The following is a 23,371-nucleotide window of genomic DNA, read 5'->3' on the forward strand; positions in this document are numbered from 1 at the left end:
GTTCCAGAGTCCTAGCATGTGAGAATGAGTAGATGAAGATCCATCAACCAGACTAGGGATATAAAAGGAAGCGTATGTCTTAGAGGTAAAATCATGATCAATTCTGGACATGCAGAGTGAGAGATTTCTGAGGTGGGTCTAGCTACTAAGTTCAAAACACTGGTGCTGTACTGGGAATATGACTAAGGAAGATTTTTGCTCAAAATTAATTAAATATATGGCAAGAAGCAGGACACATTCATATACCACTATAATACCACACAATAAACGCTGCTCTAACAGAGCAAAGTGCAATAGAAACAAAAGAAGGTAACCATTAAATCAAATAAAATATGGTGATAACTTCATGGTGTAGGTTAAATTAGAGCTGGATTTTGAAGAGTAAATTCATTCTTGCAGAAGACAAAAGAGATCTGGTCCTGCCCCCATGGGACTTGCGGTTGCTTAGAGTTGGAGATGGGTAATTAAACAGAATTATAATACATTGTGATGAGGAATATAATAGGGAATTTCAGTGCTGGTTGGATCAGGAGACATTTTAAAGAAAAAGATCATACAAGAGCAAAAACATTGCAAGGCATACTTCTTTATGACCCTTCATACACAAATTCAGAAAGTAGAAGTCTAAATCCTATGTCTGCTATCCACTATTGAAACTAAGTATTAAGAAATGTTATCCCATCCATGGAAACATTTGGGGAATATAGTCCATTGGGAAACTTACAATGTTAGCAACAGAAATTATCAGACTTTTGCAAAGCTTCTTTCACTTCTGTCCAACCCACTGAAATAACACAGGCCTCTGGTGGGCTATTGCTCTTGACCATGCGATATATCACAATTCTGTCATTGTAACTGTAATAATTATTCTGTGAAAGTGATTTTAATAAGCATCACATTCTCAAGAAGATACTAACTGAGAATTCTTTGAACATGAAGTTGAGAAAAAATTAAAGTTGTAATCTCATTTATCATGCCTTATGATAGTTTTACATTTAATTTCATTTTTATTTTTTCTGATAGATGATTTCTTATATAAGTTCATTTTGTCTTTTAAATCAATACCTTTTTCCCATATCTGATGCAAAGGGCACAGAAATTTCTCTCCACTTGGGAAATGATGGCGCATTTGAAGTTTGTAGTTCATTCAGTTTCTAGCAAAATAAGGTCTGATTGATCATTTGTGAGCCAATATGCTCAAGTAAGAAAAAAAGAATGAAAGGGGGATATAAGTACCCCATCTGCCCACTCACTTCTTCTGTAGCATTGGCCATCACGAAGGGGCCAGCTATTAGGCTGTCTGTACGTACAGCCCTTAAATCTGTGTGTCCTGGTCACACAGGTACTCCTTCAGGTTTACATTGCCCAGGCTCTCAGCCAACCATGGTCCTGGCCAAGAGAAATAGAAGGCTAAGTAGCTAGGTGAGCCCTCCTGCTTTTGAAAAGCATAATAGAAAGGGCATCTGAGCCTTCCACCCCAGTTCTGTCATGGGTTGGTTCTCCAAGGAATTTAGGGCAGTGACTTCTGCCTTTGAACTTTACTTAGCTTTCCTATAGAATCAGAAAATTGGACCACATGGTCTCTTAGTCTCTTCTACTTCTGAATGCCAAAGATTCTAGGGGTTAAGAGCAGAGATGCTACAATAAAATAAATAAATAAACAACCTGGATTCAAACCTCACCTCTGCTACTTACTGCATATGTGTGATGGGCAAACGATTTAAGATCTGTACCTTTCTTAATGCATCTTTAAAATGGGGATAGCAATAGCACCTACTTCACAGGGTTTCTGCATAGATTAAACGCCACAATGCATACACAGCTCTTAGCACTGTGGCTGGTATACAGTAATTGCTTAGTAAATATTAGCCATTATTATAATTACCTGTCCTCCAAGGGCTTGCTCCAAATGTCAATTCATGTGGGTTAGCTCTGTTTTATGAAGCCACTGACAAACCTGATCTACATATTGTATGTGGCCAGAGCCACCTACACATATCATAGCCCTCTTTTAACTTATTTCTGGGGTCCTGCTAGATTGCCTACCCTGCTCCTCACTGATGTATCAAGTCTCAAAATCCCACCTCTTCCTGCTCTACCCAGTTCCACGTTCCACTGGGAGGATTAGCTTTGGTTCTGACAAAAGTCTGTGATGGATCCATCAACTGAGCTCCTGGTAATGACTTCAATGACAAATTTGCATTGTCTGATCTGACATACTGGACTTGGTACAGAAACAGATTCTGGCAGCCAAGTGAAACTGTCTACTTCAAACCGAAGAAGTGGAGTTTCATTTCATGTTCCCTGAACCATGTGTTCCCATTCAGTCTTTTGCATTTCAACTCCATGCTTATTATCCGCCCACTGCTCTCTGACGTTGTGCCACCTCCCTTAGCTCACAGCATTCTCTCTGTGCCATGGGAACCTTCCATCAGCTCCTATGAGTACTCTCCATAGGGCTAGTCTCATTATCCACTAAATCCCCAAATTTCTATTGCAAAATCCTTCCAAAAGCTGCTTTCCTCTGAAGAGTTAGATTATTGGCACATATCATTTCCATATTGGTTCTATAATAAGTAGCTTTAAATTCCTGACACTTTCTTTGCCAGTCTTCACAAGTAAATCTCTTACCCATAATCACCCAGCAAAGTATAAAACAAATTGATCTGGCTTGACTATTCCAGAGGAAGTTGAAAATAATGATAATGATCATGCTTAAAATTAGTAGATAATATTTATTGTTTTTCCTATCTGTCAAGATCTATGTCAAGCACTTTTGCTGCGTTTTTATTGAATCCTCAAACCATACGAGGAGGTAGCTGCTACTTTATCCTCATTTTAAGTGTGAAGAAATAAAACTGAGGGCTAGCGAGTTAAAGTGATTTGCCCAAGGTAACACGGCTAAGTGAGTACTAGGATTCAAACACTGGTCTGTTTGACTTTGAAACCCATGAAACAAAACACATACATGCACATACCTAATTCTGATACAAATAGATATTGCTAAGAGCCTTAAGAGTGGTATCAATAGAGGTCAGTGGGTATTAAAGAAGGACAGGATCCCTTTGTGCCTGAGGAAAGAAAGTGGGAATGTGCACATTTGATATTTGAGCTTAGCTTTGAAGGATGGAGAGAAATCCAAGGACTATGAGAAAAAGAAGAGCAGGAACAACTTGGAGACAGGAAGGCATAGGGTATAGAGTAAACATCTTTTCTTGACTAGAGCCAAGCTTACACATAAGCGGGTGATGAAAAATCACTTTTCAAAGGAATACTGAGACCAGAGTGTGGAATACCTTTAATATAAGGCTAAGAATGTGTTTCTGGGTAAGGTTTTAAACAGAAAAGACATGCATTATCATATCTGTGTTTCAGGGAGAGTTTCCAATTAGGGAATGAATGATGTAGTTTGAAGAGGGGGGAATACAGGCTGGGAGACCAGCTAGGTTACTTCAGCAGTTTAGGTAAAAATTATGAGGGTCTAAATTAAGCGGGAAATAACAGTAGGAATTGTTGGGGCCCAGGACAGGCCACCCCATAATATCCCACATTTGCATATTGATTGTTTTTAATTAAAGTTACTTGAGAAGCAGCCAATGTAAAAAGAGGCATTTTGACCCTCTGCTCTGTTCCCCATGAAAGCAGGAAATAAGTCTCCCCCCTGACGGGTGCTCTCCCTGCGTCCTTATCACAGAGCTGGGGGATCCAGGATGCGAAGCCTGCAGAAACAAACCTTGCTAATTTACTACCTCCAGCCTAAACTCTGCTTCAATTCCCCACCAATTACATACCTCAAATCTAAGTTTCTTCCTTCTATCATTCCTCACAAATGTATTGTTTCTTTGTGTAAAAGATATATATCCTGCCTGCTTTGTTTACTCTCTGAGCATCCTTTCTCTATGGTTTCCAATACATATGTATTAAACTGGGTTTTCCTCTTGTTGATCTGTTCTTGTGTCTATTTTACTATTAGTCCAGTCATAAGAACACAGGAAGGTTAGAAGACAGGAATTTCCCCCTCCCTGATAGAATGAGGAAGAGGGGACAAAGGTGAAAGATACTTGCATCCAACATTGTGTTAAATGCGAAAGACTTTGTCTTCAAAAACTGCTTAAGCTTCTTGGGAAGACAAGATGCATACAAAACAAAATCAAAAACATTATTTAAAATTCGGCAATAAGTGGCACAAGAATACAGAAGAAGAATATACCAACTAACGTTGAAATTTCTCAGGAAGATTTTTAATAAGGAAGCCTATTTGAACCCAACCAGAGGACATTTGGCAGTGTCTGAAGACTGATTTGGTTGTCACAGCTGGAGGGTGAGTCCTACTGGCATCTAATGGGTAGAGGCCAAGGATGCTGCTAAACATCCTCCCATACACAGGACAGCTTCCCAGAACCCTTCCCCAATAAGAATTACCCAGCCAAAAATGCTTATGCTGCTGAGATTGAGAAACCCTCCTTTAAAGGATTTCTAGGAATTTGATAGACATTACGAAAGTTATTTGACCTCTTTGACCTTGTTTCCTCATTTGTAAAATGGAGCAACAAGGATAATAGTATCTCCCTCATAGGGTTAATAACAAGATAAGATGCTGGTTAAGTAGTTATCATACGGTAAGGGCTTAATAAATCTCCATGAATATTCTTGATTTTTTTCAAAAATAATTGAATTCATAATGAAAAATTTCAGCTCATCTGAAGTCACTATCTCTGTGCCACCAAGTCTAAAATATGTAATCCGAGCTCTGACCTCCCTACCCGACTCCCCTCCTACCACATGTTAAACTGCCTGCCATTTTTATTTGATTATCTCACATTTTTCCAAACCCAAACTGTGGAAAATAGAGCTCAATATCCCCTTACTAACTCACTTCCATTGTTTCTGGCAAAGGCACATTCCCTTAGTCACTGAGTTAGAAAAGACAATAAGTGTGATTCAGGAAAACTGTCTTCATGATTCCCGTTGCCGCTAATATGGCATATGTCGGGCAGCCTTAGCAGTTCTATTCCTCTTCTTGGCCTCAACTTCCCAACTGTAAAGTTGAGGACGTTACCTGGGATCATCTAATAGCCTCTTTCCAGAACTAACATTTTAGTACCTGTAGTGAGTTTCTCTCTCCCTCTGCCATATAGTGCTGTGCGGGATCAAAATTGGCAAGCCCAAAATATGTCTCTTTGGTTTGATTGTTTCTAAGAATAAAAGACTCTGAAAGAAACTTTGACCTTCCCCCTCACAGCCTTCAAGATAGAAGGCCAGCAAACATTTGTTTATCAAACATTTGCTTTTCCATCTCCATGTAAATTGTGAGCAAGCACAACAGGCTCTAAATGCAAATGTGGCCTTCTTCTTACATACGTATATATCAAAAATAAAAAAAAAATTGCAGTGAGCTCACAGGTGCATGAGGTTTGTTTAGTTTATGCAGAAACTTATTATGTGCTAACTCATTTGATCCACATGGTTACTCTACAATCATTAATAAGAGCTCATTTTATAGATGAGTATGTTAGAGTTCAGAGATGTTAACTGGCTTGTCCAAGGGACAAAACCTGGAGTGAAACTATGGTCTTGGGTCCCTGGTGCAGGACTCTTTCTCCCCAACTTAGTCACTGCCCTGTACTTTGCAAAGTCCATTCATTTCTGCTCAACAAGCAGCCCAAGTGTGACTTTTTTTCCCAGAAGCCCTCACAGTCCTCTCTGATCCACAATCAAAAATAACTAGAGCACACAAACCAGGAAAGTATGTCTAACATAAATGACAGCAAGGGTCCCCATAAAAAGAGCGCACAAAATTGATAAGAAAAACAGTGAGAATCCAGTTAAAGAATGAATAAAATTCATGAAACAGAGATTTAAAAAAAAAGGCTAAACAAATACAAAATAAAATAAAATGTCAAACTTCACTAGTAGTCAAAGAAGTGCAAATAAAAGGGGGTAACTTTTATCCGTTAAGCTAGTATTTTTTAACACATAATAAAAGGAAAAGCTGTCACACTTGCCACAAAAGAGTGGCATTAATGTACAGTGTTGGCGGAAGCCTAATAAAAGCAGCAATGAGTTATATAGAATATGTCATTCCAAGTACTTTGCATCCACTGTTCTAAGTACTTCCCATATATCAACTCATCTCTGTGAAGTAGGTTCTATTGTTAGAGATGAGGGAGCTGAAGCACAGAAAGTTTAAGTAACTTTCTCAGTTACTAATTAAAATAATATAATCATTCTGAAAATTGCTTAGATGCTAAACAACAAGAAAATTTAAAGTATCAGTATTTGACCTAGTATAACAACTTATTGGAAAGATTTATGGACAAATATATTCAAAATGGTGTTAGCATCCAGATTGTTCCTGAGTTTTGTCACTGTTATAAATGTGAATGGTAAAATGAAAGAGTGAAAACTTGGAAATAGTATGAGAAAAACTGTTAAATAATTACAGTTTACTTGTATGATGGAATATCATTCACTCCTCCAAAATAATATGCATAATAAATGTTTGACTGACATAAGAAAATGTTCTGGAATACTATTGAAAATGCTAAGGGAGGAAAATAATACAAAGTCATGGATAGTATAATGATTCCAACTTTATTTTTGAAAAGTACTCAGTAAATATTTGAATGCCACTGCAAAGATAAGCACTGCCATCCTTGGCTTGGTGAAGAGAAATACGTAATCTATAAATAAGGATATGGTAAATCTCCTTTGAAGGAGCAGCTAAAAAGTTGATAATTTAAGAACATAGGGAGAATCTTGTTTTAAAATGAGAATCATGGTTTATATTAAAAGATATTATTGTCTTCATAAAATAGTTCTGAATTTACAAATTGCAAGAAACTTGACTCTGTTGCATTACACCTAAATCTCACTAAAATGAATCACATCCGTGAGGCTTTTTCAGAATTACAGAAACAAAACTTGACTAAATCCGAGCTACCTGGCCAGGATCCTGCTCTTCAGGTTTGGCTAGTGTCCTTGACCCACTGGGGTTAGGTCCAGCTGAACCTCTGAACCCAGGAAGTCAGATTTAGGTGTCCTGTTGACTTGTTAAAATATGAGTTTAGTAGAAAGAGCCTCACCCTCTGGTCCATCCAAAGGAAAACCTGTATCCATCTCCAAACTCTGAGAGTCTTCCTTCCCCTCTTGAGTCTATTCATTCCCCTGAGATTCCAAAGCTAGCTACTGTCAACTCCATTTTTCTTCGCTTACTCGGGGCCTGAATATAATCCCCATTCATCAGAATGATGCTCATTGGGGCTGGAGACTGGCTTGTATTATTGCAATACTAATTGAGCCTGGCCTGGTTTAGACCCTAAACCCAGAGATCAAGAGCAAGCAAGACCTAAGCTCATAGGATGTGGTAAAGGAATTCTAAACCTCTGCTTTCTCATGCCCACCCCATGATGAATAGAGGCTATGTGTCTTGGTCCAGTTACCTTATCTATGTGTTTCCCTTTTCTCATCTGACAAATGGGTATGATAATAATACTTACCTCATTAGGAATATGCCATTAAAAATTTTTTAGCACATAGGTGCTGAGTCCAAAATGTTAGCTACTATTATGTTAATGATGAGGTGATGATGATCACCAAGAGGAGCTAGCCAGTTTCAAGTCAGAGCCCGTACAGAAATTTAACCAGACTGCAAACTCCTGGCTGTCTGTTATTACTCATTATTTTATCTTCAGTACCTATAGCATAGTGAATGGTACATAGTTGACACTTGAAAAATATAGATAAATAAATGGATAAATGGGTCTGGCAAATACCTTCCAGCTGCTCAGACTTTAGGCATCCCTCTCACATACCTGGGTAAAGAGCTTGGGTTTTCTGGGAGAGGCATCCAGGTTTCCTAGCCACCTCCAGAACCAGTATCTAGGTGCACAAGTGGCTGTCTCTTTTCCTAGATCTCTATTTAACTCTAGGCAGGGCTAAGATTTCTAGTTAGAAATGACTGCAACTTATGGCAAACAATGTCTGAGGTCACTCCCTTGGTTTGGGCAAAACCAGATGGCACTGTTACTGTTGGAGTTGGAAGTTTGGTAGTACAGACACAACCTGCCAGACCCTTGTTGGCAGAGGAGAGATTAAATGAATGGTTGTGATCCAAGAAGCCACTCCCCGTAATCACCATCTGAAAAGTCCTGAAGCTTCTCTGTATGGGATGAACCTCATTAAACTCCATGAAGCAATAGCTGTAGGTTCAAGTAATCAAAATCTTAGGTTTGTACAGCAGAGTGCAAGGAAGGGATTGTCCATGGGTGGAGAAGGCTTCTTCCAAAACTGCCCTCCCGGGCCACTTCCTCCTTCCCTAGTTCTCATCTCTCTCCTGTCTCTTAGGATAAGAAATTCAGTAGCATAGACTGGTCCCATTGTGCCTAGACTGGAAATCTCAGAAACCAGGAGATTATTTCTATTTTCTGATTCCAAAAAGACAAGCAATGCCACCCATATAGCATTCCTAGTTGCCTAATTTGCCATATTATTTGTACTATGGAAACAAAAATTTTTATGGCTGCAGGTATCCTTAAAAAGCCATCTGGCCTATTGGATTTCATTTGCTAGTTTCTTGAACTGTATACATGAGAATAATCTAGATAGTTTATTAAAAATTCAAATTCCTGCACCCAAAACACAGATATTCCATTTCAATAGGGCTTAGATAGAGTTCAGGTATTTCCTTCCTTCCTTTCTTCCTTCCTTCCTTTCTCTTTTTTTAAACTAACTTCCCAGAAGTTTCTGATGCTCAGTCAGGGCTGAAAGTCACAAGCCTTCCAAATTCTTCTAATTTCTAGTCTAACTCTTGAATCCTCCCCATAACATTCACAGCAAATGATTATCAAATCCATGTTTGAGCACTACCAGTAATGGGAAGCTTGATTTCTAGAACAAATCCATCTTTTTACATAGTTATTTAACTCATAAAATTGTCCTTTTATTCTAGTTTTAACCCCCTTGGGACCTGGAAAAATAAATAAAATCCCTCTTCCACATCCCAAGTTTCTTTATTTGACATGGCTCTTTGTACAAGGATTAAAGGATTATTCATAATCCAGTTTTTCCCAAGTTAAGTTCCAAAGGACAGTGCTGCCAGGATGTATTCCATGAAAAGGGTGGTCTGTTGTCAAATAAGTTTGCTGCTTAGCAAAACCAGGCTACATTTAGTGGTCGCAAGCACACGTTACACCAACAGAGGCAAGGTGGTGATCTCTTTCAGCCAGGCACTGGGAGGAATTTCCACATTAGATGAAAGAGTTGACTTTGTAACTAAACTATCATCTCTGGTCCCTTCAGTGCTGATATTTTTATTAAAAGGATCTAGTAACCCCTTCTTGATCACAATGACCAAGTTCCATTTGAAACCTCATAGAAAACCAGGGAAAAGTGAGCATTCTGTCTTTAACCCATCCCCAGTCATCAAGGGTCAGCCCTAGGTCACATCCCATCAGGAAGGTTTGTCAATTAGTCATCATCTTGAAGGAAGGGCTGGGTCTGTCTACTCCCAATATAATTCACTTAGTTCTCATCAATGGCAATAGAAGATTTCACCCTTCGCTTAGTAAAGGCTCAGCAGATTTCTGATGAAAGAGAATCAGAAGCCAAGTAGGTCCACACCTACTCTTTCCCAGACACTCGGAATCTGACCTAATTTCGTTTTATACATTGTAAAACCTTTTGATAGCCTTAAAGAAATTGTTTAAAAATGTACACATGATATGCCAACTTGTTTCATCAACTGCTTCTAATTTCCCATAAATTATTTTAGTTCTACAGCAACCACTTACATATTTTACATAGCTGTAATATTCATTTTATAATTCACATATAATTTTATGTTCCGTATTTCACCTATGCTGTACACATCTTTTGTACTCTTATCATATTGATATTTCTCATACAATATGTATCCAAGGAATTCACCCTAAGCGCCTTAACATTTCCCCAACTTTGTATTAGGAGATTATTTCAAATTTTTACTATAATAGATTGTTAAAATAAACATTTTTGTACACAAAGATTTTTACTTGTCTTCAATCATTTTCTTAGTGTGGATTTTTATGAGTGGGATTATTGACCCAAAAAGCATAAACAATTTAAGGAAAATTAATCTTTTATAATGCTATGCTAATTTATAATGACAGCAAAAGGTATTAGAATTAAATAGCGTTTTAGAATACACTTTTCATTACAAGTTTACCAATACCGTATGATACATTCTTCTTTTTCTTTCATCTATATATACGGCACTTTTACAAAACTTTTAAAGATAAAGAATGCATTGTAAGAATTTTTTCAAATGCCACAAGAGACACTCACACAGAAAGAAATTCAAATAGGATTTGAAAAACATTTCTCCAGAGATCATGCAAAACTTGCATGATTTAAATTAGACCTTGTAGGAAGCAGAATTCTAAGAAGGCCCCCAAGATTCCCACTGCCTCTTGCACAGAACCTGTGAGTGCCCTTGGGTGGGAGAGATCCTATGAATATAAGAGTAAACCACCACCAAGATTAGGCAATGTTTATATGACAAAGTAAAGGAGTTTTACAGGTGTAATTAAAGCCCCTGATCTATTAACTCGAAATTAATTAAAAAGGAGACACCAAGGATGGGCCTGACCTAATCAGGTGAGCCCTGGAAATAGGGTCTAGAGAGAGGTCAGAGACAGAAAGTCAGAAAGATTCGAAGCTGTAGCATACACACACCTCCAGATCTTGAAAATTATACTACTATATTTTGAAGAAGGACATTTCTCAGGTAATGAAAGGTGACCCCTAGGAGTTGAGGGTTTCAGTTCAGCAGCTGCAAGAAACTAAATTCTGTCCACAACCAGTGCCTTTGGAAGAAAACCTGGAGCCTCAGATGAGGTTTCAGCTTTAACTGACATCTTGATTTCAGCCTGGTGAGACCTGGGACACAGGACTCATCTAACCCACCCCCAGACTCCTGACCTAGAGAAACTGTGAGATAATAGATCCGTGTTATTTTAAGGCACTAAGTCGGTGATAATTTGTCACTCAGTGGTAGAAAACTAACACAGACCGAACACAAAATACTAAAGGTAAAACCACTTACGATGGTCAAAGAAACCAACCAACATTAGAGAAAGAAATAAAATAAAATAAAACACTTACTGCAAATCTTAAGAGTTGAAGCTAATAATTATTTCAAATTAATGTAGCGTTTTGAAGAACTTTAAGTCATAATGACCAACGCAACAATAAAGAGTCGAAGACGGAGTTTCATTCTTCAGATTAAAGAAAGCGAAACAAAGAAGTACCAATAAGAATTGTCTTTTTTTCCTATAAAAGTAAAAAATGTATTTTAGGTGAGTATAAATAGATAATTGTATGGTTAGCAATATTTGAAATTATGTTAGGAAGTAACTAACAGCACAGAAAAGAAGATTCTTTCTCCTCACAATCTTAAATATAGAATCAAATAGAAGATAGTCCATACACTAATGAGCAAACAAACAATAAATAAATATAAATAAATCCAAGGACGTAGACAAAAAGATGACAGAAGTCAGATTATGAAAAATTACTCAGTAAATACAAATGATCTCATTTTCCCTAGTCAAAGACAAGGAGTTTCCCACTGTATTGCAAAAGAAATTAGGCAACGCTGCTTTTAAGAGGCATTTCTAAAACAAAATTACAAATCAATTAATTATTTAATTAATTTAAAAGGCTGGGGAAAGGACGAAAAAGTCATGTTTATACAAAAGAAGAACAAGGTTGCCAATATCAACCTCAGACAAAAAAATAGAGAGATTAAACAAAACATAATAAGAAGTTTTCAGAGGTTTACTTTATAGTAATTAAAGTTATAATAACTTGAAAACGTACAAAAACATTATGAATGAAAGGAATGTGTAAAACAAAATATGTTACGCATATTTAAAGAATGATCAGAAGCACATACAAAGTTTTATAATGCAACAAAATGAATCTATTGCAGAAGAAACAGAAATTTGTGACAAAAACATACCATTGAAAAATATTTAAAATCCTAAAAGCTTAAATCCTACATAGTAGAACTTATAGAATCTGGTCCAAGAATTGCTCAGAGCCAAAAAGAAAATAAAACCACACTACAAGAAAATAAATAGAAGAAAACGAAGTATATAAAATTGTTATATCTAATTTATAAAGTAGAAGCGCATTTAAATTAGTCAAGCACAATTGTTTAAATATGACTAGCAATATAGACTCAAATCATGGAATCTAATCAAGAAAAAAACACTGTATAAACTTTATAATATTGAAGGGAGGATGCATTAGTAAAATGGTCATTTAAAAGATGAGTTTTTAAAATAGTCCAAGAGCATTGAAGACTATCAAAAAACTATCAAAAAATCCAAACTACAAAATATGTAAGAAAAAAGCTTATCAAACCCAAAAATAATAATAACAAGGGAGATGTAACTTAAGGCCACTGTCTTTTCTTTTTTACATTTTATGTTAGAGGCAGTAGAGACATTTAGAAACTTTCCTTAATTAAAAAAGGCCTTTGTGTGTTAAGCCTCTTACATGGTTTACATTTTTCTCAAAACAGTTGTGTGTATGTCCTTTTCTTGGGCTACAAGAGCAGTTTCATTATTCCCTCATGTGTGTATTCATATCTATCTATATATATCTATACACATATATAAGTACATGTGGCATCAGTGGAAAAAATAAGGACAGGCCAACGTCCCCTGTGTGACACTGGTAAGGCCCCTAGCATCACAGTGAGAATGTTGAAGTGTCCTCACTTTTTCCCTGAAGCGTATTTTGGTATTTAGTGAGTCATGTAGATTTCTATGAGATCAAATATACTTTAGGTGGTCTATAGCAAAAAGCACCGTTCAATTTTTCACTTGTGTGTGAAAACCTATCTCAACATCATGATCGGAGGGCTGGAGGACAGGTAAGAGGATGGCTTTATTTCTGTTTTTCATTTTTTTACAAACCTCCCTAGGGAGCAGTAACTCAAGGAGTATAAACTTCAGTATAAGGTAGACCCTAGTTGCTGAAGTTCTCTGACCCTTATATTCTCATCTGTAAAATGGGGCTAAAAACACCTCGATTGTTTGTTTGCTTTGAGACTTAAGAGAAACAAGCAATTCATCTAGAACAGTACTTGGAAAATCGTGCTTTTCCTTTCCTTATTTAGAATTTTTTTATAGGGATAATTCTGATGCTGCAACCTATCCACATGCTCGTTCACTCTCATTTTGTCTGTCTCTCTGTCTCTGTCGCTGTCTCTGTCTCTCTCTCTCTGTCTCTCTCCCACACAATCCACTCCTCATCATGTCAAGAACACATTGATGCTTACCTGGTGCTTACCTAGTGGCTGATGAGGGGAAAAATCACTGATGCGGCATATAAGGAACAGGCTTGCAAAATGACTAAGAGCCCTGGGTCTTGACTGCCTGCGTTTGACTCTTAGAACATCTACTTACCAACTCTGTGAACTTGGACAAATTCTCTAACTCCTCTCTCCCTCAGATATAAAATACAAAAAATAGTGGTAGCTCCCTCATAGAGATGTTATAAGTATTGCATGAGTTAACATATGTAAACACTTAGAGGGGAGGATGACACATAGTTAATGTTCAGTAAGTGCTATCTATAATTATAGCATCAGTAGTCTTTGAATGTGTATTGAATATAAATGGTCATCGCTGAGTATAATCCACATATTCCAGGCTTCACCAGGATGTGACAATAAAATAAGGTCTTGTTCCCCTTTTATAATCAAATTGGGATGAGATTAATGATCCTCCAGTCAAAAATCATCCATCCTCCATAGGCCCCTCAAGTATTTCTGAGAGTTTCTCCATTACTGCTATTCATGTTGTTAGGAAATAGAACTTCTACTTCATCTGCCCTCAGTTCTTTGGCATGCCACCACTCCAGTCTTTACAACCGGTGGGCCTTGGAAATTATTATTTTATTGGCTACAGCTGTTGTCCAGAGGCGCTCACCATTGTTATTTCTTCTCACATCAGCTGGAGAAGATGGTGTTCCCCAAACGGTTTTGCCTTTGCTACTCAAAACATCCCTGAACAAAGGCTCTACTTTTTTACTAGAATTTACTAAAGCTTGGTGGATAATGAAAGGAGGTGCAATACTGAGAATAACTTTAAAAGGCTCCTTGCACGGCTGGTTCCTCTTAATTTAGAGGTCATCTAAAATGTCATCTCCTTAGAGCGACCTTCTCAGACCATCCCTGAACACATCCTCCTGTTGGAATTTTCTTCTCCTCTTCCTTCTTAGTCTTTCCTAGGACCTGAAATTCTCATATGTTTGTTTACTTATTTATTTATTCCTTTGTTCTAGAAAGGGAGTTCTTGTTCATTCCTGAGTCCTTAGAGCCTAGAATAGAGCATGTCTCGGTGTAGGGAAACAACACACATTCCTCACGAGAAAGGATGAGTGAATCAATGAAAGAGTGAGTGCACAGAACTAGATCTGCCTTAGGATGTAGCTAATTTTTGCTCATTTTTCAGATACAACTTGCACATGACTTCCTCAGGCAAGGTCCTCCATGACCCATCAGACAAGATAAGCTCTCCCTGTGACACGGTCCCTTGGCACTCGTTATCTTCTTAAAATAATTCATTTCATTATCTGTCTTCCCCACTTGATTGTCAGGGCAAGAATTATATCTAATTCATCTTATAATATGTCCCTAGCTCCTTGACAAGTGCATGCCATGTAGCTGGTGCATAATAAACCTTTTCCAATAAAATAATTATCTAAAAGAGTATTCAAATTGATGAAATCGTATACAATTATGAAGTAGCCTTCTTATTTAATGGAAAAGCACAAAATTGAAATTATGTGAAGAAATCATTCTAATGTAAAGTTGACCTGTTCAACATTTTTACAAATTTTTTTCTTACTATTTGTATCTCTCACTCATGAGTCATTTCTGTTCCCACCATTACTAAATATTACAAGTTCTTTCACCGTAATTATCAGAATCTTTCAGAATACCACTCACCAATAAATGCGTCATTTAACCCATAGAGTACTAAAGCCTTCTATTAACAAATCTAATGACTAAGGGAATAGTTTCCTCATGTGAACTTTCACATTGTTCCGTCAGAGGGAACAACTGTAATCGTCAGTGCTTGTATTCGTCAGTGCTTGTATTGTCGCATGTGGTGCCATCAAGAGAAAGATGCATTCAAAATGACGTGTCTTGGGAGTCAACATGCCTAAGGATTCTCAGGCTTCAGGAATGTGAAGATAACAGCACATTCCCACCTAATTCCCATGGCCAAAGTGGCAAAACAGCCACTGAGCTATTTTGATGCTTTGGCTTTAGATGCTAGTTTTCATGTAGCTTCACTCAACAGCAAAAGCCACAATTTAATTAAATAAAGAAAAATCACAATTTAAAAAATACTAAATGTATAAAGTAATTCTATTAAAAATAATATTATTATATTACTTAATTTTATGGCAAAATCTCTCAGCCTAGAAGCACACTTTGTTTCTGCTTTGAAAAAAATTATTTTTTACAGTGCCACAGTTTCCTTTTTTGTAAAGTGGATATAAAAATGGCTAACAAGTTCAGAGAATTGCCTTAAGGTTTAAGGGAGATAGTGATCATGATCACAATAATTATATCTCCCATTTATGGTTTACTATGTGTAAAATATTATGGTCAATATTTTATCTACGTAACGCAATTAAACTTTACAAAAACTCTGTAATATTTAGGGATTTTAAAAAGATAAAAAATAAGGAACAAAGGTACAAGAGTTTAAATAACTTGCCAGTAAGAATCACCATAGTGAGAAACTCTAACGGGCACTATTGATGTCCTAGTCTATATTTATGGCAATCCCTCAAATCGGGCATCAACATAGCCCTGGGTACCAGAGACGGGGTTAAAATCAAGCTCTTAAACATAATGCTCTGCCACTTGGTTTGTTATAAAGTACAGCGCTGATGCAAGAATATTCGCTAATATCTTCATAAACAATTATAAATAATAAAATAATTTTATTTTTGAATGTCTTGCTTAGGAGAAAGTATGTTAATTAAATGTATTTAAAAAACAAAACCGTCATTAAATTTACCAGAAACACTAACTCAAAAGAAAGACTGTTTAATCAGGCTTAGAAGAATCACCAGGTTGACCCAAATAGGGCAGAAGAGAGTAGAGCACTGGCTGAGTTCAAATTGGCATAGAGACACCATTGTCTTTCTTGTTAACATCGTATAATGAGGGATAATTATGTTCTGTTGGTTCAGAGCACAACAGATATAGAAGCAGCTATATCACATGTGCTTTATGCAAAGAAAAACAGAGATTCAAGTTATACCTTTAGATGGATTTATATTCTAAAAGGATCCTTTCACTGTTGTATCTTCTGAACAAATCATTTATAGTCCAAGTTTCAAGAAACTGCTGTGTATCTTAAAATAAATCTTACTAGAAACTTAAAATCTTCTTATCTCCTTAAAAATCATTCAGAATGATAAAATGATAATAACTACTTATACTTAGTGATAGCTTATAATGTGCCAGGCTCTGTTCTAATAATGTTGCATTGATTACCAAATCTAATCCTCCCAACCACTCTAAGAGTTATTAATATTATTATGATTCCATTTTATAGATACAGAAACTGAGGCACAAGGAAATTATGTAACTTGCCATAGATCACACAAGCTAGTTAGAAAATTTAATGGCAGATACTCAATAAGGCAGTCTAGACACCAGGACCAATACTCTTATATGTTTCAATATCTTGATAAAGGATTAATTCTAGAATCATTCCTTAAAACTAAGTCCTCCAAACCAGCTACTTACTAGTCTTTGAAAATACACTACACTACTGTCTTCACATCACCTCTGTCTAAAATCCTATTTTCATGACCTATTAAATAGCACTATAATTCAAATTCTAGCTCCAGGTCATCCTTCTTCATGAAACTCTTTTTCCTTTAGGATTCGTATCATATGCTGCCTCATGTTGCAGTTGTTTGGAGACAGAAATCATAGTCCTCTCTGTTTCTTCCAATGTCAAGAACTGTCATTATTCCAATGTCTTCCGATGTTCAAGAACAGACCGCCATTTAATAATTATTTATGGGACAAGTAAAATAAAAAGAAGAACAGAAAGAGAAAAGCAATTGATCAGGCAATAATTTATTTGGTTAAATCAGACTATAAACATTTCCAAGATTTTAAAAGCGAGGTGTGCCAGGATTATAATCACCAGAAGAAGAGGTGTGACTGTTCTAGCAGCCTTGACCCGGTAGTCCAGAATCCTCCCTTCCCTGTGGGGTTTTTCTCTTTGATATCTGCCACCGTTTCATGCCTAGGTTCAAGTAGACCCTACTCCTTCCCCCATTTACAATTGTGTCCTCACTTGAACCAAAATCCTTTTTCTTTGATGATCTTCATATGAAAAATGTGAAGCAGCATTTTTTTTTAAAGATTTGATTTTCTTCCTTTTTCTCTCAAAGCCCCCTGGTACATAGTTGTGTATTTTTAGCTGTGGGTCCTTCCAGTTATGGCATGTGGGATGCCGCCTCAGCATGGCATGGCTTGACAAGCGGTGCCATGTCCGCGCCCAGGATCCGAACTGGCGAAACCCTGGGCAGGGGAATCCGAGCCGGCGAACTTAACCACTCGGCCACCAGGCCGGGCCAGGCCCCCCATGAAGCAGCATTTTTGAAAGGAACATCTTCATCAGTATATGCCAAATAGAAAAATAAAATAATAATTTTAGGGAATTAAATTTCTAAAGGAGAAGTTTCTGATTCTTAGCTATTAAAAGAAGCAAAAATATTATCACTTTACCAAGCACTTTACATATATTACTTCATTTCAGTGAGGAAGGTGTTATTTTTATTTGCATTTTGTATGTTACAGAGAATTTAAGTAACTCACCCATCTACACATTGTTAGTGATAGAAGTGGAATTTGAACCTAGCTTTGCCTCATGTTAAAGTCACTTCTGTTAACAAGTGTGTCTTACTTAGTCTCCTAACTCCTTAGTCCTAAGGACAGCCCCACCAACTGTGCCAACTATGCCGACATGTCACTCCCTCTTTCCCGTGTTTTGGGGTTTTTTGAGGAAGATTAGCCCTGAGCTAACTACTACCAATCCTCCTCTTTTTGCTGAGGAAGACTGGCCCTGAGCTAACATCTGTGCCCATCTTCCTCTACTTTATATGTGGGACGCCTGCCACAGCATAGCTTGGTAAGCCATGCATAGGTCCGCCCCAGGGATCCAAACCGGGGAACCCTGGGCCACTAAAGTGAAATGTGTGAACTTAATCCCTGCACCACCAGACCGGCCCCACTCCTTCTCTTCTCTTCAATGGGATCAGTGCCATCACCTTCCTTGCTGGTCTCCTTATTCATTTTTCTTATTTCTGTGAGTGGTTTCAGAAGATGCTATAGAAAAATTTTTTACTCCTTTATTTTTCTCAGCCATAAGTCTCAGAACCCATAAGCTTCTTCTAGAAATGCAACAACCACCACGACAATAACTCACATTTATTGGAGTCTTCTATTTTTCTCAGTACTTGCTAAATTTTTCATATTCATTATCCTATTTAATTCTCACATCCACACTATGAAGTAGATATTACTCTCATGATTTTGCAAATGAGGAATCTAAAGTTTGTACAAATTAAGTAATTTTGTCACCAAGCCTGTAAGGTAGAGTTTGAACACCTGTCTTTCTGACTTCAAAGCCTTTGTTTTGAAACTTCATCCCACATTACATCTGATCCCATTCCATCAAAATTTAACTAATATTTGAGCATAAGTGTGGCACTAATATAGTACAAACACATGAACACATGCATGCACATAAAATCACCATATTTATACATTATGCAATTCCAACCTACAGGTATTTTCTCACAGTATCTTTCAAGTTTCTCTTAGCAGTGTTGTGACCAAGCAAGCTATACACATTCCACAAATAGTATTGATAGTCTGTTGCAACCCAGTGGAGGCCTTATTCTTATAACCAAACAGTTTGTGGCTTTTCAAAGTTTACAAAACTTTTATCCAGTTCTCACATCACATCAACCATGCCATGGGCAATTATCCCATTTTGCAGAGAAGGTGCAGCCTCTGATAATTAGACAAGAAGCTGAAGTTAGAAGCCGGCAGAGGAAAGACTGGGGAATTGAATCTCAGGTCAAACTCTGAAGCCCAGCCTCTTTGCATCACTTACCACTGCCTCTCTTCATGTGATCTGTAGATTCTTTCCTCATCCAGATCTATTCTCTTCATTGTGCACTTGCTGATATTGGTCGTCTGTGGGGTCAAACATCTCCCCAGATGGAAATCTCCAACCAATTTACTACACCAGAATGCCTTTACCTGGGTGGAGTCCTTAATTTTTCCCTTAAGTCTTGTATTTCCCAGTGAAATGCCTGGATAGAGTCCAAAGTATAATGGGTTGCATGGCTCCATGCCCTAGAATTCTAATGCCTTTGAAGCTAATGTGGGGTTTGCGTGACTGAAGGCAGTTGATCCCCAAAGGCAGGCCTCTTCATCTTCTCAGTAGCCCCAGGCCCAAGAGCCCAACAAGCCAGCACTTTGTCTGAGATGCTTTTGGCTTCTACACTGCAGCACTTTGTTGCTTCATTTTCTAAGTGGAAGAGTTGAAAGGATGGAAGGCCTTTCCCCTCTGAAACCCTGCATCTATAGTTCTTCTTTGCTTGCACCTTCTCTGATTCTATAAACTCATATGAATGGGACACTCAGCAATAATTACAAGATATGACTTCTTATGAATTAATGTTAACTCTCACAAACCACTACCTATACCCCCGTAAAAAAAACTATAATCCCAATCCAGCTAAGACAAGCCACATCTGGGACGTATAAACAATTCCACGCCACGGTACTGCCAAGGCTAGTGAATAAGCTAGAGAGCGTGACCTATGACCTTCTTTATGTCCCATAGGCCACCACTAGATCCTGCCTACACTACTGCCATAGCCTCTGTATATTCTCTGTATATGTTCTTGTCCCCCTACAATCTAATCTTCAAAGGTCAGTCAATGTGATATTTGAAAACATAAATCATATCATGTCACTCCCCTTCTTAGCACTATCCTCTGTCTTCTTATTACTCTTAGAATAAAATCTAAATTCCTTATAATGTTGTCCTCTCAGATTTTATTCAGAGAACATCTTCAAAGGGATTCTTGGAAAATTCAAGATCGTCAGTCCATGAACACCCAGCAGAGGAAGATTTTCCCTATAAAATATTTGAATTCAAGGGAGAAACCTGGGAGCAGCAAGAAAAAGAGATCTTTACAATGAAGGATGACAGACTGGGAGACAATCACCCGAAGAAAACAAGATGCTGCTTATGGGGATCTGAAGAAAAGCACTCAAGGTCAAGGCTGTGGTTAAGTTTTTGCCAGAAAGCAGGATTATTTGCCTCGAAATCAAACAATGGAGCTTTACTCAGTTAATTTCTGTTTGAAAAATTTTCTAGGATTCTTGAGACTATGTCATCTTTAGAACTGAAATGGAAACTAAAAATCAGCTATTCAAAGACTCTTAATCCACAGGTGAGGCTAGTATTCCCCAAAGACGAATGAGTTGCCTAGGGTCTCATATGAGTTGATGTCAAGGTCGGGACTAGAACTCATCACTCCACACTCTGACTCAGGGTTTTCGGATGATTTGTCATTTTCTTTCTTTTCTTTGTTCATGTTTGTTTTCTATTCATCACAAATCAGTGCTTTAAATTAAATGAAAACATATACCCATATGTGATTCTAGTCATAGGGCAGAAGGCCCCTCATGCTGAGCATTTTGATCAACTTGAAAGACACTCAGAATGACCAAACAACCATAATGGTTTCCATATATCCTTATGGTTTGCCAAGAATTTCTTCAGACATTTATTTCCCACAAGAAGAACACTTTGAGGATCATATAATCATTTTTCCAAAATTGCTTTGTGCCATCCTTATCTCCCTACTGGCACTTCTCAACCTCTCCTGCTTCATTTTTTTCCACATCACCCTTTACGTATTATATTTTATTCACTTGTTTTCCTAAACCCACCAATAATAGCAACATACAGAGTAAATTCATCAGTTACTATCCTAAGTGCTTTAGGCACATTCATTCATTTAATCTTTATAACAACCCTGTAAGGTACTATTGCTATCCTAATTGCAGAGATGGAGAAATCAAGAGAAAGTGAATGGGTTCAGTTTTGAGCTTCATGAGACTGAAACACCTGCGAGATATTCATGTGTAGATATCCAGGAAACCATTGTACACAATCCTGGAACCCAGAGAGAAATGACATTAGAATTAGTTATTAGAATCCTCAGTCTATAGATGGAAACTAGGGCAGCAGAACTGGAGGACATGGCTTAGGTTGGTGGCCCTGGTGTGTGTGGCTGGGCCTTTTTGTGCTGGTCTTTGAAAGCAGCTGGGGAAGAAGCGGGGAGAGAGGCAGCATGCCAATAGCAGGACAGGATGCTTGAAGTTTTGCTGGCTCTCTCTTATATGCAAGACCAGCATCCAGGCCTCTTCCTTCAGAATTTGGGGATGAAAACTAACCTCCTCTATGGATTTGTGAAAGTCTTTCCACCTTTAAGGGCTTTGGTTTCTTTCTGTGTAAGATGAGTGGGCTCTACAATGTGGTTTTCAAGTCTCCAAGCTTTACAATCCCACGAAAATAAACTCTCAAATACTCTGCTGGTAGAAGTGTAAAGGGTACATGCTGTATAGAGGGTAATTTGTCAATATCCTTCAAAATTAAAATTACCTATACCTGGTGACCCAGTAATTGTACTCCTAGCAATGTATTCTTTAGTTACATTTGCATATGCCCAAAATAATGTGAATTTGAGATTGTTCATTGCAGCATTGTTTGTATATCAAAGATTGGAAACAGTCTAAGTATCCATTCGTAAGGAACTAGATCAATAAATTATTGTATATCCTTACAATGGAATTTTATATAGTCATAAAATAGAATGCAGATGTGATGAAATACTATATAGCCAGGAAAGTGAACAAAGTACTATTACATGCAGTAGTATATGAATATCAACACAATGTAGAGCAGAAGCCAAACACAAAAAGAGCACACACTGGATGAATGTACTTAATTAAAGTTCAAAAACAGGAAAAAAGGAATCCCTGATGTTAGAAGCTGGGATAGTGGTTACCCCAGGGGCCAGAGCACTAAAGACCACCAAATATATGCCACAATCTATCACTAACGGCTTCACATAAATACATTCACTAGATCCTCTGTAACTGAACTGTTACTGAGAGCAATTCCTTTTATGAAGAAAAAGGGGCTCAGATTCCACAATCTCTCTCCTTCGTAAAGGGTAGAGACAAACTGTATTAGAACATGACGTCAATGACCAGGAAGGGAGGGTACTGGAAACTATGCTTGACAGGAGCAGTGTATCAGTGGGAACAAAGGAAATTAACAACCACAGGGCAAATGTTCCATCATTCTGCAATCTTCCAAAGGGTTCCCATGGGAGGCAATGGGGATCCTTAGTCTTTGTGGTTCAAGAGATGAAACTAGGACATGTGGATGAAAGCTACAGAGAAATACATTTCAGCTTGTTTAAAGAAGGATTTCCCTCACAGCGCTCAAGGTGGAACTGGTTGCCTGTCGGCAGCCACTACTGAGAAAAGACCAGGTTCCAGCTGAGAGTTAGACAGGATGGATCCTCTCTGTACCCATGAGAAATCCTCATAATGTTTCCCACGGTTGTAAGGAAGGATGTGAGCACAGAACAGGCATGTTTCCTGGTTGGGCAAGAACTATGGGACAATAGCTATGTGGTTCTCAGACAGCTTTCCTTGACGGTGACATGGGTGATGAAATGGCCGAGACTGGGTGCCACAGCCAACAACGGCGCTTACAGAGCAATGGCTCTTTGAGTCCTGATGAGCAGATGAAAATCTGTAGTTCCAAGTCTCTCCTGCATCCTGGAATTCATTAAAAAGCAGATTTATACAAATCTCCAAGTTGGAATCACCTCAAAGTTCTAGCTGAGCTCCCACTCATCTTGGAGTCTCCCTTGCAGCATCTCTGACAAATTCCCACCCAGTCTTGTTTACACACCTTCAATGATGAGGAGCTTTCTGTTTCACAAGGCAGCTTTCCATGGTTCAACAGTTCTCATTGTTACTGATAACAAGTAAAAACAATAGCTAACATTTATTGAGTTCTATGTGCCAAACTGTGCTGAATACTTTCCATGCAGTGAACCATTGAATCCTTGACAGAAAGTTATTAAACAAGTGAGGAAATTAAACATAATGTTAAGAATGTGTTCAAGGTCATGCAAAGTGATAGAGCTAGCTTCAAAGAATATGACT

General features: G+C 37.8%; 1 protein-coding gene across 1 annotated transcript in view; it reads right to left on the reverse strand.

Moving 5' to 3' along the window:
• SPINK5 (serine peptidase inhibitor Kazal type 5) overlaps nucleotides 1-19,368 on the reverse strand; it is a 153,108-nt gene extending 133,740 nt beyond the window's left edge. The window contains exon 1 of the mRNA XM_008528911.2: nucleotides 19,218-19,368. The gene's annotated coding sequence lies outside the window, so the exon portion shown is untranslated. The remainder of the gene's footprint in view (nucleotides 1-19,217) is intronic.
• Between the last annotated feature and the right edge of the window lie 4,003 nt (nucleotides 19,369-23,371).

This window comes from Equus przewalskii, chromosome 13 (genome assembly GCF_037783145.1).
Source record: "Equus przewalskii isolate Varuska chromosome 13, EquPr2, whole genome shotgun sequence".
NCBI classification, from domain to species: domain Eukaryota; kingdom Metazoa; phylum Chordata; class Mammalia; order Perissodactyla; family Equidae; genus Equus; species Equus przewalskii.